At 38.4% G+C, this 17,243-nt stretch overlaps 1 long non-coding RNA gene across 3 annotated transcripts in view; it reads left to right on the top strand.

Moving 5' to 3' along the window:
- The window catches only part of LOC135298641 (uncharacterized), a 155,629-nt gene extending 139,650 nt beyond the window's left edge, over nucleotides 1–15,979 (top strand). For 2 of the 3 annotated variants that reach the window (XR_010360669.1, XR_010360671.1), the window contains 3 exons: nucleotides 7,066–7,136; nucleotides 10,839–10,952; nucleotides 13,894–15,979. This is a non-coding gene — a long non-coding RNA (uncharacterized LOC135298641). The remainder of the gene's footprint in view (nucleotides 1–7,065; nucleotides 7,137–10,838; nucleotides 10,953–13,893) is intronic. The other variant, XR_010360670.1, reaches the window with a different exon arrangement.
- Nucleotides 15,980–17,243: the final 1,264 nt, after the last annotated feature.

Genomic DNA, 17,243 nt, shown 5'->3' with positions numbered 1-17,243 from the left:
AAATGGAGATCCTAACTACTGTTATATTTGGAAAATACACTGCAGATGTTTCTTAGTCACATAAATTTCCCCAGTTTTATCAGGTTATCTTCTCCAGACCTTAAGTGGAAATGCTGAAAAACAGGTAGTTCTGTTTCTGTATCTAGGTAGCCATAGGAAGCAAATCAAAGAGCAAGCATCAGAAGTGTGGAAGTATTTCAGGCAGGTGCTGGCTGGCATTGCTTGTGACACAGCCTCCCTCTGGTAGAAAACATGTATAAAAGTAAATTATTTGTTTGCAAAAAACCTTTGTGGAGTTGATTTAAAACAAAGCAGTACCCAGCATCCAGGGTGCTGAAACTCCTCAAAGGAACAGCAGTTCAGTGGGTATAAATGGACACACACAGTCCTTGGTGCATTCCTAAAGGGTTTTAAAATTCATTTTCTTCTTTAAGAGAATATTATCTTCTGAGATACTACAACTTGGAGAAGGTGGAACTATTTCCAGCTTTGTCAAGCTCTGTAATAATGGAAAGATAATCATTCCCTCTTCTTCCCACTCGTTTTCCCACTCTTCTTCCTGACATGCTGGCACTCTTCTGTTGTATTGCTTTGGTCATGCTTATGAAACATATCTTAACAAGGTAATACTCATCATTTTTCAGCTATTTGGAATGATTTCTGCTATTTTGTTTCCCCACATAAACACTTTGTTATGTGGAACTGATCATTTCAAGTCACGTTGAAGTTTGAGGCTTGTTGAATGCATGGTTGTGATGTTTTTAATTCCAACATTAATAAATGTGTGTATGTGTAGGGAAACAGAAAGGTATTTATCCACTGTCAATGAGAACAGAACCTAACTCACCTGAATTTTTGTGAATTCTCATATTTAATCCATTCAATTACATGATCATAAAGCTTTTAAAAACTATTCACTCTCTTCTGGCTCTGGCACTCACCATCTGTTATTCCTCTAAAATTGGCTTTTATATGCTGAATAAACAACCTTCTGTTTTCACTATTCATATGCCATGTAACGAAAAATCTGTAAACACAAGGCTTCTCACTAATTATTAAATTGCCACTATTTATTATATGGAAATATTTTTTTTCCAACAACTTTTTTTCCCCTCTTCATTCAAGATAGTCCAATACCTTTGAACAGTAGTTGCCTGGACAGATAAGTAATAGATTAAACTTCCTTTTGATAGAACAGGAAGGATAGCTTTAAATTATTTAAAGTGCTGGCATTTCAGAGAAATGGATTTTCCCATTATGAGTTTGCTCAGTGTCTCAAACAACATCATAAGCAATTTTGACCAGAACAACTACATTATTTAAATAATAACTCACACAGACTGCAATATCACAGCAGTTTCTAGAACACCCTTTCAAAGTCATTGATGCATCCTGAATTGTATCAATGATATTTTGAAGGAGTCCAAAACTTTACCCAGTGCAGAGTATCTGGTCAGTGGGGAAAGAAGAGTGACCATGTAAAAACTGAATGCCTCTGCAAAGAAATAGGTTTCTGCCTGGTTTCCTTCCATCTCTGAGAACAAGACTTGTTTCCAAATGCAGCTGAACTGAGATTACAGACCCACTTTTACTCTGTGTGACTAACAGAGGGGAAACTTACTCAGCATCGGAAAAATAATGATGGTTTTATATTCTGAAGGATATAAAAACTGGCCTGTGAAGAACAGCAGTTTCAGACTGACCAGCAGCATGTGCACACTGGACCTTTCCTTTTCTGTTTACCATATCTACATTAATATTCACTAAGTGTTTATTTGTAAGACTTCAGCTGGCACTTCCTGTACACCCTAAAATTTCATCAGCTTCAGGGAGTGCATGACAGGATGCCAGCTCAGGCCTGAGATCTTGAATCATGCATTGCATATTTCTTGCTATCTGAATGAAAGCCTGCTAGCATAGCACACGTCCCCATCCAACACCAGGCCTCTGGTGAATATTTATGCTGGAAGCCAAAATCTAAGAAGATGAGGCTGCTTTGGAAATTCTGATCTTAGTGACACAACAATTCATCACTTCTGTGCAGTTTTGGAGCTGTCATAACAAACAGCACACAATGAGGTCTGAATCAAAGCAAGTAGCCAAAGTCAGTGGTGGTGTTTTCCTTCCTACAGTTTCTGCCAGTCTCAGAGAAGGATGTTTATTGCAAACTTTTACAAATTATATGTTAACATAAACCCAAGTTAAGTCCTTGTCTGGAACAAGCTCTTGTACTACTAGTATGAAGTTGTCTAAAAATACAGCTGGGAAAAGGGTATGACTTGAAATAAATAGAGTCATTTCAAGGGTAATTTGGGTTGCTATGTCTTCAACACACGACTGAGAAATCTGTGATTGCTGAGCAGATTGGGTTTCTGGCTATTCTTTAGTGTGTTTATATTTTCTGAAACAGCCCTTGGAAATACTGCTTGGACTGCATTGAGGATTAAGTTTATTAGTGCTGCTTATTTCTTGGTAGGAGATGGATAAGGCCATTACAATTCCATCATTTTATAACACAAATCACATGCCCACAGAAGTGCCTCTAGTATCAGATAAACAGAAGACCAGTCCCACTCTCTGGAACAACTTCCATATTTATTCTTGCTTGAAAGTCTTCCTGCAGCATCTTTTCTGACCTTTCAGTTACCCTATGGAAAACCATGAGCATGTGGATGCAAAACAAGACATATTCCTGACAATTTCCATGCTCTGTCTCTCCTCACAGCTAAGACATTGAAGAAATTTTAAAAAATAAAGCAAAATAATTGACATTTATTGAAGGGAATATGTTATAGAACTACACTGCAGGAGAATAAAGCCTGCTGGTAAATTTAACTCTTTCTAATGTTTTATTGCTCATTGTAATTATTAATGTCTTCAGTTAGAACCCTATTTGGATATCATTAAAATAAATGCAAACAATCTTGGACTATCCTTAAGGATCTTTTTTAGACATACTCTTTATGTCACTCAGCTCACTAATGCATTGTTTTTATCACAGAGTATCACATTACATACATTAAACAACTTAGCAAGGTCCAATATCCTCTTGAGATGAAAATAAAATTGCACAGATTCATCACTACTCCGAAAATTGCTTGAAACAAATGCTTGTGAAGTTTATCTTCACTTAGCAAAGACTTACCAGCCAGTGTCTTCTCAACAGCCAGTCATGCTGTGAACCTGAACCTGCTGGACCCAAGGATGGAACTTTGCCCTCACTTGGGACTTGGGTTGCAACATCTCTACGTTTTTATGGCTGTGGAGCAACAAGAAGGAGGAGAGAGGCACTCAAACTGAAAAGAAGTCTGCCCCTGAATAATTTAAAGAAGTAATTTAAATTAATCTGTTTTGTCACTGAAACAGGCTACAAGCATTCACCAGGGAATGAGAACACCTTCTCAAATTGCCCCTCTAGATCCACTAATGGATATCCAACTGCATGTTCATCAAGGCTCTTCCACTCCTGGCAAATTACCTCTTCCAAAGCCAAGAACTTTGGCTGTTGGATTCTTTTCATATCACTTCTCTAGAAGTTCTAATTCATCTTAAATTAATTTCATCCTTAATGCAGCCAAATAACTAAATTACTTCCTTTCACAGACTTTGCCAAATGGTCTTCCAAAGCACACAAATACTCTCTGAATTATAGATAAGGCCACTTAGCAAACAATACATTTCAGCACAATACAAATGCATACCCAAAGGATCATTTTTGTAATCGAACACACCAGTTGTGATTAAAAAATTGTATCTTCATAGAATAGTTTTGAAGATAGCGACAAATGAGCAAAACAAAATGTTGACAAAAGACAATATTTTTTCCCCCCTGTTTACATGGAGAAAGGAATTTGAGTAAGGAATGTTTTGCCTCTTCCTCTGTAGAATAACACCAGGAAATCTGCGTGGCAGGATCTTTGTGATCTTTTTCAGTTTGTTTCCTCCATAAATATTTCCTCCCATAGAAGGTAAGTGGGAGAAAGAACAAGTTGGAATAACTCCCTCAAGCATCCTCTGAGGAGAAGTGCTACTTGTTTTTAGGGGTTGGGTTTCTTGGTTTTTTTTACTTTTTAAGTTCAATGCGTAAGTGAGAAAACCAAGCAGATTTACTGAGCAGTCTGTGCCCTCAGGGAAACACAGATCTGCATGACCTACTCAGTGACTTCCAGGCTTTGTCAGCAGGGCTGAAAAGTCATGGTTCTCTGATCATTGTCTTAAAAATATTAAACTGGATAAAGTGAAATTTACTTACAAAAATAAAAATGAAATGCCTGAAATGGCAGAAGTATTTGCTTTTCTTTTGCCCTATATAGTGAGACTGCATGGTATACATGAAGAAATATTATATTTCTAGGTCTCTGGCTGGATATTCTGTCTCCATATATATGTGGCTGTGTTTGAATACTTATTGCACTGATTTACTGGATTGCTACAGAAATCCTGTCAGGTTCTCAGTTACGAACACTTCTCAGGTCCACACTCAGGTGACTGCTTTGAATATAGGCCTGAGATTTCCTTTAGCCAGTTTAGAGATGTTTAATTCACAGCAGAGAACCTAAATAGAGTTTAGAAATGCCTCACTCTCAGGGATACAGCTGACATCTTGCTGGTTTTCCCTGGAAGGGTTCAGCCTGCTGCTCTCCAGTGACATTACTTTGAGCTGATTTAGCTCTTCCCCTCCATTCATTAAGGAAGAGATGTGCCTAATCTTGGAGCAAAAACCCCTGCTAGCTGGCAGGGTGCCTGTAAGTGAGGGGTGGTGCTAGCCAGAAATGTGCTCTCTGCAGATTTAGCCCTGCACTACTTCCATATAGAGCTGATCTCCTCCAACATTAACTGATCAAATTGTAGTTAATTAAAATTGGCTCTCACTTAACATTCTTTAAGGTCATTCTAAGTTAAGAGGATGCAGGTACAAATAACAACCAGCCCTATTCAGGAAAGAGGTGGTTTCCACTGAAAACATAGTTAAATAACTATTATCCACACCCAACATGTTTTCTTCTTTCTGTGCAGTAAATATTCTACATTTTTACTTATGTGTATTTATTCTGTCACTCTAGCAAAAGAATACTGTTGTTATTTTGATATTCTTGGGTACAATACGTTCTTTTAAGAGAAGAAAAATTACTTGTTAGATAGAACAAAATTCAAAATTTTATTTGAAAATGGCTGTATTTGAAGTGGCTTAAAGTCTAGAATATGTTTTAGATATGCAAATGTTTTATACTTGACATCATAATTTCCAGCTGAAAGAAACACTGTTATTGTGCGAAGGTCAAACACAATCAGTGCCACACTTAAATTTCTCCAAATAACTTGGAAAATTCTGTGCATCAGAATCCTATCTGCACTTCTAATTGCCTTTCACATTATGCACTTGAAATTATTTTAACTTGTGAATAGCTTGAATTGTTCTGGCACCTGAGCTGATCTCAAAATTCTTAGACTCTGTTAATATAATCAGGTGTATCCATCACAATCTTATCCATTTAAATTATGATGGATATTTAAATGGAAAAAATGGCAAATGTGATGGCCATTTAAATGAAGAAGAAAATTAGTTTAACAGTGTTCTTTGGAGTTTATCTTTCTTTTAATAAAAGACCTTTTGAGGGTGCAAAGACATTCAGTAGGGTCCCTTGAAGCAGTAAACGCCCAAGCTGTAAATATTTACCCCTTTTACTTCTCATATAAGAAAAAACATGCCAGCATGGTGCTCTGCTTATGTCTGACAAGCACTCTGATGGCAGAATTAGTTTCTGGAAGCCAAATACCTTCTTGAAATATTTCTTGGCATGTTTGTCTGATCAGTAATTACATACCTGCCGATAACAGGAGGAAATGTTTTGCTGTGTCTGAAGATAGCTGAGGTCTCAAATTCTTACAGGTTCCATAATAATTTCCTTCCTGTACTTGACTCCATTCCATTCCAAACCAAGGTTTTTAGCAATGAAAGGACATGTCAGCTTCTGGACAAATGCCACTGACTGTGTACGGCATAATCTCATCAATGGAACAGAATGATGGGTATTTGGTCAGTCATTGAACCACTGATTATGCAATGCCAAATATGAGATTTTTCAGCTCATTTTAATTCCACAGAAACACCCTAGCTAAAAAGCAGCCCAGCATAAAAACTTCTTCCCAGACTGTGTTTCTAGTTTTTAAAAAATGATAGTAATTCAGACCATTCGGGTTTTTTCCTCAGCACTAAAGACAGGACATAATATCCAGCCTAATATTTAGTACAGATAACTCTGAGTATTTTATGTTCTTTTTCCTGCTCTTTTCCTAGAATGTAATAAAAGTTTGGGGCCGCTGCTTAGTGTGTAATTTAGACTCCTAAAAAAGTGCTTTGTTTTCCATAATACCAACCCTCTGAAGGTTCTTGGTGTACTCCTGTGCATCAGCTTTCTCTGCCAGCTCCTCTGTGTCTCTCTTCTCCAGGAATGCATCTTTTCAAGCATTTGTGTTTTCATATCTTCTTTTTAATCTCCTGTGCTTTGGTCGTAAAAGTACAACAACATTGCCATTTTCACCAAACACTTTGGGAGTCACAGGCAAAGAAAATATGAGTGGAAAGGATGAATCCCCAGCTGGTGATTTTTTCTTTCTGCTTTCTGGCAGGAAATCATTTTACTCAAACTGAGCAAATGGCTGCTTACACAAGAGGGTTCATGAGCAGACTTCTTAAAAACAGTACTATTTGCCAAATGTGTCAAAAATAATTTTCTGTTCATCTAATTTCTGCTTGAGTTTTTTTCTAGATGGCCTACCAAAAAATCCCCAAACAATCAAATAAAAAACCACAAACTAACCTCTTTTATTCTGTTTTGGGGCTGAGGGGCAGAGACCTCAGGGATTTTTTCAGCCTTGGACAGAAGGCAAGCAGGTTGGCACCTAAGAAGGCTGGTGTTAAGGGTGGGATGCCAGAAGCAGCCAGTACTGGCCTAATGTATTTGTGTGTGGAAAAAAAAAATTATTGAATTATGGCAAAATATCAAGGTCTTTTCTGGAAATCTCTGGTTTTTTATTCATATGCCATTACTTTTTTTCTTTCAGTCATGAAGGACATGACCTGGTACCCTTAGCCCCCTCAACACATTCCTCTTATGGAGGCAGCAGACCCTCAGGTGAGTTTAAGAGAGTGGTTTTCTGGCCACAAAATATAGGTCTTTAAATAACACCCTTAGATGAATCCTCAGCACAGTTAGGTTCTTGTATTTCTGGATATTGTTGATAAATAGGATGGACACTGCACACACCTGGCCTTTGGGAGAGGTGGCACAGCTTTAAACTGTCAGATGCTTTGGTCAGAGGACAAAGTTGGTGTAAATATCTACCTGTTTTCTCATCTGTGCTACATCACATTAACCAGCTGCAAAAAAAAAGATGTAGCCTTTCATTTCTGAGGGTCTGCCATGGACAGCACTGCAGTCAGCAGCTTAGGGGTAAAACTGACTGGCTGGAATAACACCAGAGTGTCGCTACAATAAAATATGGACTCACTCCCACTGTCTCCTCATCCCTCCTTCCTCTCCAAGAAAAGCCTACAAATAACAAATTGGTGGGATTTCAGAGAAAAGAATAACACTTCCATTTCCAGAGCAGAGAGAGGAAAATCTTTAATGTGTAGTGCAGAAAAGTGCAGAAAAAGTAGTGCAAAAAATGCTTGTAGTGCAGAAAAAATGCTTGATGAACGTTGACCTCAGTGAACAATCTAGAAATTCAACAAGGGGTGTGACCTGCAGCTGCTGCCAAAATGAATCAAGAAAAGGTTTACAATCTGTTGAGGTGCATCTGTTATGCAAAATACAGAATTTATGTAAATACTGAAATGCAATACTAAGCCAAGCATATATTAAAACTTAAGGACAGCTTGAAAGTTTAAAAGTTTCCATTCTGAACTTTGGAAGCCGTTCTTATGAAGATCTACCCCAGATGTCAGTTTATCTCAAGAGTATCCATAATACTACAGTGTGAGCACAATTTCTGAACAAAGTTATCAATTTGTTTGGGATAGTGGTATCCTTGGAGAAAAGAAAGAATTTCATCAAATCCTATACAACATTTCTATTCACAACTTGTCCAAGCAAAAAAAGCCATAAATCAATTTGTGTTTATTTATTAACTCTAGCAATATGGGTGGTAAACACACATTAAAATTAAAAAAAAAAAAAGGCAACAAACTTGCAAACCAAAACATTATAATTAGAGATTAATGAAATTTCTTGATAAATACAAAATTGACTGAAAAAATGAAATCTTGGACTTACTAAAACCCTTTGCAAACTCCAATCAGCTTCAGTGGGTAGCTTTGTTCCCAAAATGGGTGAGTGAACTACTTTGCCTTGAAGTTTAAATAAGTAAATAAATAAAAGTTTAAATTTCTTAAACCAGCATTACTTTTTTGAAAAAGAATTTCACTTTTTAAAAGATCTCTTGAAGCCAAAATGGAAATGCAGTTCTCTTGAACACACTAGGACAAAACAAAGTATTTCACGTTGCCCTGAAGGAAAACATCCTTATCCCTGCTGCTCCAGCACTGATCTACTCTCCAGGAGCACTCATAACATCAGCTATATCATTAAACAAACAGTGCAATTATTCAAAAACTTCCCCACACAGATGTGTTTTCTCCTTTACTTACAATTTTTGGCTCCTAAACACGTACGGATGTAGTCTTGACTGTCGTTGAACTTTGGAAAATAAATCCATTCCATGTAAAAATCCATTTAGTGAAAATCATCCTAGTGAATCTCCAGGATACAATATGGAGATGTTTTATGATTGCTTTTTATTATTCAATTCATTATCATAAGCTGGAAAAAATGAAATTTCCACACCAGCTGGGTCAGTATTTTAAACATCTGGATGACAATAAACAGAAAATTAAATCAGTCAGAAATTTTTTCTAGGTAGAATATAAAGGCAATCTATTTTGACCTGCAATAAATAGCACATTTTATTTCCCATTTTCCATTTTATTTCCTATTTGACAATCATTTTAGAAATTTCAGCTGCCAATGTTCCTGCACTTATTAAGCACACCCTAATAAAAAAAGTAATTCTGGGAAGAATATGTGATAATAATATTTAATAATTTCATTTGGTTCTTATTTTAAGTGCAGACAGGTCTCCATGTTAAGCACAGACCACTTGACAAACTTCCATAATGCAGGCATCATTATATCACAATGCACTTTGGAAAACTGCCAGGCAGTGATGCATTTTGGACCACAAAATTAAAAATTCAATTAATTCAGCAAATGTGACTGCAGAATAGATCTTCTATGTGTGACATTAGAGCAAAGAGACTTTAGATTCCAGTTGCTCACATCCAAAAGTCCATGCACATCTCTTTTGGAGATAGATGGTTTTTAGTCCTTCCAATCTGTTAATGTAAATATCTACAGAAAGCAATTAAAAGATGCAAAGAATGTTTTCAAATTGTGAATTAGATGGAGGGAAGATGTTAATATTTAATTGGGATTTAATTTCAATGGTTTCTTAAGCAATTAAATCTCATTAGGAAAATTATAATTATATAAAATTATATAACAGGTTAAGTAAATTTAGAAAATATAGAAACTGGCTTGATTTGTATTAAAGACAAAGATGGAATGCTATTATTTTCTTCTGCAAGCATGATCTTCATTGTGAATATGACTCTTTCTAAGTCAAAGCCCTTTAGTTAGTGCTTCATGCTGGAAGATGATCACACATCAGCATGAGCATGGCCAAAATTGCAAGGTTCTATTTAAATAAAGTTTCTAATCAAATAATTCTCAAACAACATCTACATGTTAACACTGGACTGGTAAAAGGATATGGATATTTTACAATTAAAAACAGTCCTTGAACCCAACACTGTGCAACATATTAAGCAATGTAATTATGCTGGAGAGAACAGACTGATAAGAAAATAAGGAGTGATGAGATTTTTGACTGAGACAGAATATGGAACGACTATATATATGTGTGTGTATATATGTGTGTGTGTGTGTGTGTGTATATATATATATATATACTGTATTTGTGAAGTATTCAACAATGGATTTTCTTTTTTAAAAAGAAAAAAAACTAGTCCTGCTACAGTCAATCAAATATAAGACAAATTCTTTGGAAAGCCTTCAGCTGCAGAAAAATAACATATCTCCATGGGAATTGCATGAATGTCCTATTCTTTATATTCTTAGATAAGAGAAATTTGTTCTTAGGAGACAGAGAAAGGAAAAGCATTTAGATATTTATGCAGAGATAGAGTATAAAAGTGAACACAAGAATACAAGAGCCACTGAGGCAGAGTAAGACACCTGAAAAATGAACCACCACAAAGAGGTGTTCAACATCATGTTGAGACCAAAAAGATAAGAAAGCAGTTCTCTATTACTCAATAGGAACTTACAAGTCAGTCTTACAATGTTAAATCCAGGGCAAATTCCCAAACACCTGGAGTGTGAGGGCCACTTGTGCATAGCTGAATGCTGAAACAGAGCCCAGGGCCACCGCCTGGCAACTCATGGAAGGGGTGCCATGTCAGTCTGGAGCAATGAGAATTCTGCTCTTGAGGGTTAGCTGGAGGGAAGCTTGGGGGCTGTGGAAGGGGCACGTGAGGAATTGGGCTGGGAGGAGCACTGGGCTTGCGAGTTACAGAGTTCTGTCACAAGAAGAGATCTGAGAACCAGGCACATCACAAAAGGTAATGCAAGTAGCTGGGGTTTGGTCCACAAGTAAGAAATACTAAGGTGACCTCAGCAGGTACTGGTGAGATCTCTGAGACATGAGTAGTCTGTCATCATCTTCACTAAGTGCTGTTTCCTTGAACACCTCAGAACAGGCTCCTTCCAAGGGCCCTGCCTACATTTTTCTGTCACCAGTGGCTCCAGAGGGGGAAGCCTGTGGATGCAGATCCGACTCTCCCCGCGTGCACATGATCAGCCAGCTGGGTAAGTGAGGGTTTGCTCAGACATGTCAGAGAGCTGCACATATTTTTTCATAGTGTACAGCAGGCTTTGACAATCCAGGCCTTCACACAGAGTGGTTTAGTGAGGCTCCTCTCCCCCTCCTTCTCTATGCCCCCAGCCCTACATGAAAGCAAATGCAACATTCGGAACTAAGCTGGCTAAAAATGATTTGGTTCATTGCAACACTTCAAGAATATGTAAAAAAAAACCCATTCTGCTGCCTTGTGACACAACACAGCACGTCCCAGAGGTTGGTTTTAATGTATTTACTCTTCCAGAGCACCACGACTTTCAGTAAACGGGCAACATATGATGCAGCTCTGGTCTCATCACATGTTTAACATCTGGGAGAGCTGCCACTTGTGAAGCCAACCAGTGCTCTGCTGACAGACAAAGTGAGCATTATACTGAAATGCCATTCCTCAGCTGTTTGCAGAATTAATTTCCCTGTAGAATTTTCTAATTAGTTGGCCCTTTCCAGCCCGTTCCCCACAGAGGAAGCAGAAAGGAAGCAAAAGGCTAGCACCTGCTCCCAAAGCTCTGGCTGGGAAAAAAAAAATTTAAGGATGACATATACAGTAAGTATTTAGGCACTAGAAAGCCTTCTATCCGTGCAGCTGTGGGGATGAAGTAACTCTGTTTGAAAGCTTAATGGAGATTCTTCTGTGGGGAAGAATTTCCAGTGGCTCACATTCCAGACAGCTAACCACATTACCAAAGGGAAGAAAAAGGGATTTGTTCAAGCATTAAAAACTGTCTTAAAAAATACAAAAAAGAAAAAAAAATCCCCCAATCTGTACAAAAACAGACAGATTAATCCAGACCTGAGGATGATTCTACAGTAGCCTGCTCCATTATCCTATGGGTTATTTTCAATAAGTCTTTTTTTTCCTATGATTTTGAATTCAAAGCTCTGTTGGAATGCAGTGTATGATAATATCTTAGAACCAACACGACAGAGTTTGTTCCTAACTGAAGTGAGTCATTGGAACAAAAGAAATAACATGGTTCTTTCTTTGAATTTACCTGCAGCTGGTCAACGTAAGGGAGAAAACATGAAAGGTATTTCATGAAAAATAAAAATAAAGAAAAATGGTCCAAGAAAGGTAATTAGCATTTTTAGCTACTCAGCCACTTTGCCAAAACAATTTTTAAATACTGAATATAAAACAAGATGATGGTCAACTAAAGTTAGAATGCATGAAGGAAAAAAGCTCCCTTATGGAAATTAGGATAAGCCATTAGCACTTCAATAAACACTGTGTGTCCATAGTGACTTTACAAAATGGTAGACCTTGCAAAGAACTAAGGTTTTAAAATAAGATCACAGATAAAATCCATTTAAATTAATTGGGTGTGTGTTTGGATCAGCACAAAGTGTGATGTAGGCCCACAGATGAGTAAGTTACCCATTAGTAAAGCAGATGGTGTATTGAATGTGCCATTTTGTCTAATTTTTGTATAATTCCAAAGTTCCTGAAAGTTTTTTTTTAATAGATTCAACATATCTGCCTAAGTGCATGTATATATTTGGAGCAGGGGTATGTGGGATTGAAAGACTTCTTAATTAATAATTTATTAATTTCACAGAATCAAGAGACATGTTACATTTTCACAAACTCATAATTTTCCAGGACAATTTTAGATTAAAAAATGCAACAGGGAGTGCAAGTAGGAGGAAAGGTTCTGTTAAAACCAAAGGGAAAGAAGACATAAAGTTGCCTGCCTGAGACAAATGCCCAGACCTTGTTCCCCACTCAGAGACAATTTTGAAAAAGTAGCAAAATAAGGAGTGGAATCATAAGGCAAGGCTATTCCTGCTTTTCACTGGCAATGTTGGCAATATTCTCTGCTGTTCTGGTTGCCTGTGGAAAATCTGTGTATGAATGAGTGGCATCCGTCCCTGTCATATGAGGTGGTGCTGACATGTCAATTCCAAATGGTTGCAATTACTTCAAGTGGACTTTCCCCCAAAGCCTACATTGGAGACGATAATTTCAAACTGCAGAAAACCCAAGTAAACAGCACTCATTTATTTTCCTCGGAAGTGGTGCAGCTAAATTAATCTGTGGCTTTGAAAATCTCCCATGGTACTTTAGTCTGGCCCATTAACTGCACCTGTTCTCTTTTTCTTTCTCTTTTTTTTGGTGGAACAGGGCCTGGGGGGGGAATTATTTCCCCTTCAATAGCAAGTGTCTGGCTTTTAAAGGATGCATAGGATATTTTATTTCATTACTGTCTAGGCATTTGAAAATGAAATAATAATCCAAAACCCCTCATCCCATTATTTTTCCCCTTTGAAATTAAAAGCAAATAATGGAAGGGAGAACATGTCCTTGGAAAGGCAAATGGGTGATAACTCACAGAGAAACATAATGTGAAAAAGTACATCTATTTTCCCCAAATAATGATCTAAATTAATCAATTTTATAGGTTTCGCTATATTACTCACTTAGACAAAAGTGATTTTTTTCAAAAGGAAAACATATCACTGAAATAATTTTGACATATTTCTGATTTGAGGGTAGACTTTCCACAAATATAAGCATATATAAGCTGCTACAGGCAGCTTCTCTTCAAGACCTTAATCATAGAACTGATTTAAATTTAATTTACCTGTGGCTCACTGAAACAGGCTTTATTTTTTCCCTTAACAAGTAAAGTGCCAGTGAATAGCAATTTGAGTGTAAACAAGACATATTGTTTTCAGATTATTACAGGTCATAATATTTGACTTCAGCTGAATCTGAAGTCAAAAAAAGAGGCTAAGAAAACCTTGGTTTGCTGGAGGAAATAACCCCTGCTTATTTCCCACACTCTGAAATTAAAAAAATATTAAAACTAAATATAGTTGAGTCAGTGACCTTTAAAAAGTCTGTTGGGGGATTTTATATTGGTTGTGTTCTGTTTTGCTTTTGATTAGTTTTGACTAGTTTATCTGCAAATCTAAAACACATGAAGAACCAAAGTCTGCAGAACGGAAAAGAGCGATTTTCTCTGGGAAGCCTCTAACCTGTTGTCAAGAAGAATTCTGCATTGTGGTGCAGCTGACTCAACTCGTTTCCCTCAGCTACCAAGAAAAGCAAAGAAATGGCAAGTTCTGTACCTTTCCAAAAATTTAGAAAAACATTGGATAAATGGCTGAAGAGGAATGTTTGACTCAAACCCCAGAACACTGATTCAGGAACCACCTTTTACTGGCTGCCATCTGAATGCCAACATTGATTTGTGCTACCTGTTTTTTAGGACACTGAAACCTCACCCATGCTGAAAGGCAAAGGCAGAAAATGTTGGTTTGCCTTTAGCTCTGACAAATATCTAACAGTGGTGAGTGTGGGATGAGAATCCAAAAGCAATTTACATGGTGTGATGGCAGCTGGGTGACATCTTTCATAGATGTGGGATGACAGCTCCCTGTCCTTCTTCCCCCTTTCAGCTCCCCAACACACAGCGCGTCCTTCTCGTTCCCATTCTTCCTCGCTTGCTCCCTCTTTTGCCAGTCATCTGTTTCCCCACCCAGGTGGCTCGCAGTGCCTTCCTTGACTGTGTTCATCTGGGCTGAGGTTGCCAAACAACTGGGGTGTGGCCAGATCCCAAATCCCAGGGCAGCCTCACTGACCACCCCTCTTTCCAGCACCAGGCACGGCAGCCCTGCAGAGGCTGGCAGGTTGCAACATGTGTATTAATATGGCTTTGCTTTCTCGTATCCTTATCTCTAACAGCAAATCTGTGTAGCTCAGGATATGAACTGCAAATGAGAGATGAGGAACTGGTTAGTGCTTATCAGGAACGATGGAATTTGAGATCTGGAGATGAAGGGGGGTTGTTAGCTGTGTTTTTTTAATGAGAGGACTGGCTGATGTTTATCAGTTGACCCCTGCTTCAGGTAACGGAGCAGTTGGCAGGGAGCTATTCGTACTGATTAGATTGAGTGAGTTGGTATTCAGATTAACTTCTGATTTCCCTTGTATTATTTGTACAAGCTCTTTATTGCTCTGGATAATTCTCCCCTTCCTGGTTTAGGAAGTGGAACTGACATCCTCCTGGAGCACTGCTACCAGCTCACCAGATTTTATTATGTGAGACAACACGATGGTCATAGATTAACTCAACCTCTTACTATTTTTCTGTATTAAAATTAGACCTCTGTGACATTTGCTTTGTTCTAACCAAACAGGGATAATGTACAGCTTTATCATCTAGGAAAGATTTATGGTACTGAGGCCCATCAGGATATTACTTTTAATCAACATTTCTGTGGCTAAAGCAACTGCTGTCTTCTTTCAGGATTGAATATTTGTGTAACCTGAGCGGCTTTCAATCCTTGCTTGTTCTGAGAGTCCCCAAAACCTTTCTGCTGTGGCTGGAAGGAATTATGATGTTCTTACCCTCCCTCTCCCCTGCTAAGTTCATTGCAGTATCTTTGGGTTTCTTTCCTCTCTGTTATTTGTCACTGCCTTGTCTCACTTCCTTGCCACAACAGATCTTTGAAGTGATCCATCAGAGGAGCAAATTCATAACCAGTTTTTCAAAAGTTCCCTTATTGGATTTACAAGCCTGACCCCAACAGACCTTGCAATCACAGGTGAGAGTCCAGGTAGAACAAGTAATAACTTCATACATGTGTACGTGAGGATTTCCACTACACTAGCAAACACATTTTTTGTGACATTTCCAACCTGGCTATCAAACCTCATATTGCACATATCTGTAGAGAAAACCAGGTTTGTTTTCCATGAATGGGCCACATTATGGGGATTTTTTTTTAATGTTATTCCATCTCCTACAGGCTTTTATCCAAACCAAGCAGCTAAAATAAAACATGGCTTCCTTCCCTGAGATGGTTTCATAGCCCAGCTCTCCAACTTTCTCCCGTACCACAAACATGCAACACAATTGTGCAACAGCCGAGGAAGGAATGGTGAGATCAGAGCCGTGACTGCAGACATCCTGACATGGGGATCTGGCAGTTATTCAACACAAACACAATTAGAGGACTTACCCTTGCGTGAAGTATTTGCTTTCTTGATAGTCACCAGCCTTAACCTCTAGGAATGCTTACGAATCAGATAGCGTTCCTTGAGGAGGGCGAGCCTTTTCAAGCGCCTCTGTCCTGCTTTAGCCAACACAGATACAAAGAAGAAAGAAATTCCTCCGCGTCCTCTAACTTCTCCCAGGGAAAGCCTTTAAGAAGCAGAGAAGAGTTGTGGTCTCAAAATCCCTGCCAAGGATTTGAGAACACAATATCATGCAGTGCTTGCTCCTCTTCCTACTATCAGCAGGAAAAAATAACACCACAAGAGACAAACTTTGAAATTCTCACCAAACATGAAAGTAGGAGGGTTTCCTGAGCCCTGCTCTTTGGCTTTGCATTGCAGTTGACTTGTCTGGCAGTGGTGATACCACAGAAGGATGGCAGAGATTGCATGACTTGGAAGGCTCGTGTGTGTATCTGCATAGCTATTTGTGAGCTGGATACAGAAAAAAGGTTCATTAACTTAGAAAATATAACCTACACAATTTACAAATCTTCAAGTCTTACAACACAGATATATCAGTAGAATAATTCCAATCAGTGTAAACCCTGGGCTTTTCACAGAGTAACAGCATCTTCAAAATGGCAACAGCAGCTGAGCTCTAATGAAACATCTGCTAGCAAATTGGTCAAATGTCAGTCTGGCACAGCAGTTGCAAAGGGAAACTCTCGTTCCAAAATGCCAAATAATTTAAATTATTCTCATATCAAACTGCATCAGTGACACATGAGAACTGGGCCAAAGGAGGGCCCACTGGTGTAACCCCAGGAGTGTAACAGAGCAGTGCAGAGTGGAAGACCAGTGGGATTTCCTGATGAGGCAATGTGACATGACACAACGACCACAGCTACTGCAAGATACACAGGCTTAACTGGTATAACATAAAACAAAATAATAATAAAAGAAAGTGGTGGAGATAACTCCAACCCAGACACACTGAAGTGAGCTGAGAGGCTCTTACCTGTCTGAGCAAACCCACCACCCCGCAGGACCACTTATCCAATACCAGCTGTAGGAGGAACAGTTGTACAGTGTTGTGCCTTCCCAAGTGACCAGATGCACTTTTCCATCTTTAGCAGCTTCCACAAATATCAACAACCCAAAAGCCAGTGGAGATTGCCAAAATATCAGATATCTGAATCCAGTCAGAATGAGACACTCCCAAAAATATTTCCAACACTGTGAGATTCACACACACACACACACCTCCCCAAATACCCAGGGGAAAATTTTTGCA

The sequence above is a fragment of the Passer domesticus genome, chromosome 4, assembly GCF_036417665.1.
Source record: "Passer domesticus isolate bPasDom1 chromosome 4, bPasDom1.hap1, whole genome shotgun sequence".
NCBI lineage: Eukaryota > Metazoa > Chordata > Aves > Passeriformes > Passeridae > Passer > Passer domesticus.
Note: the sequence above shows the minus strand (reverse complement) of the source record. Positions and strands in the feature narration are given on the sequence as shown.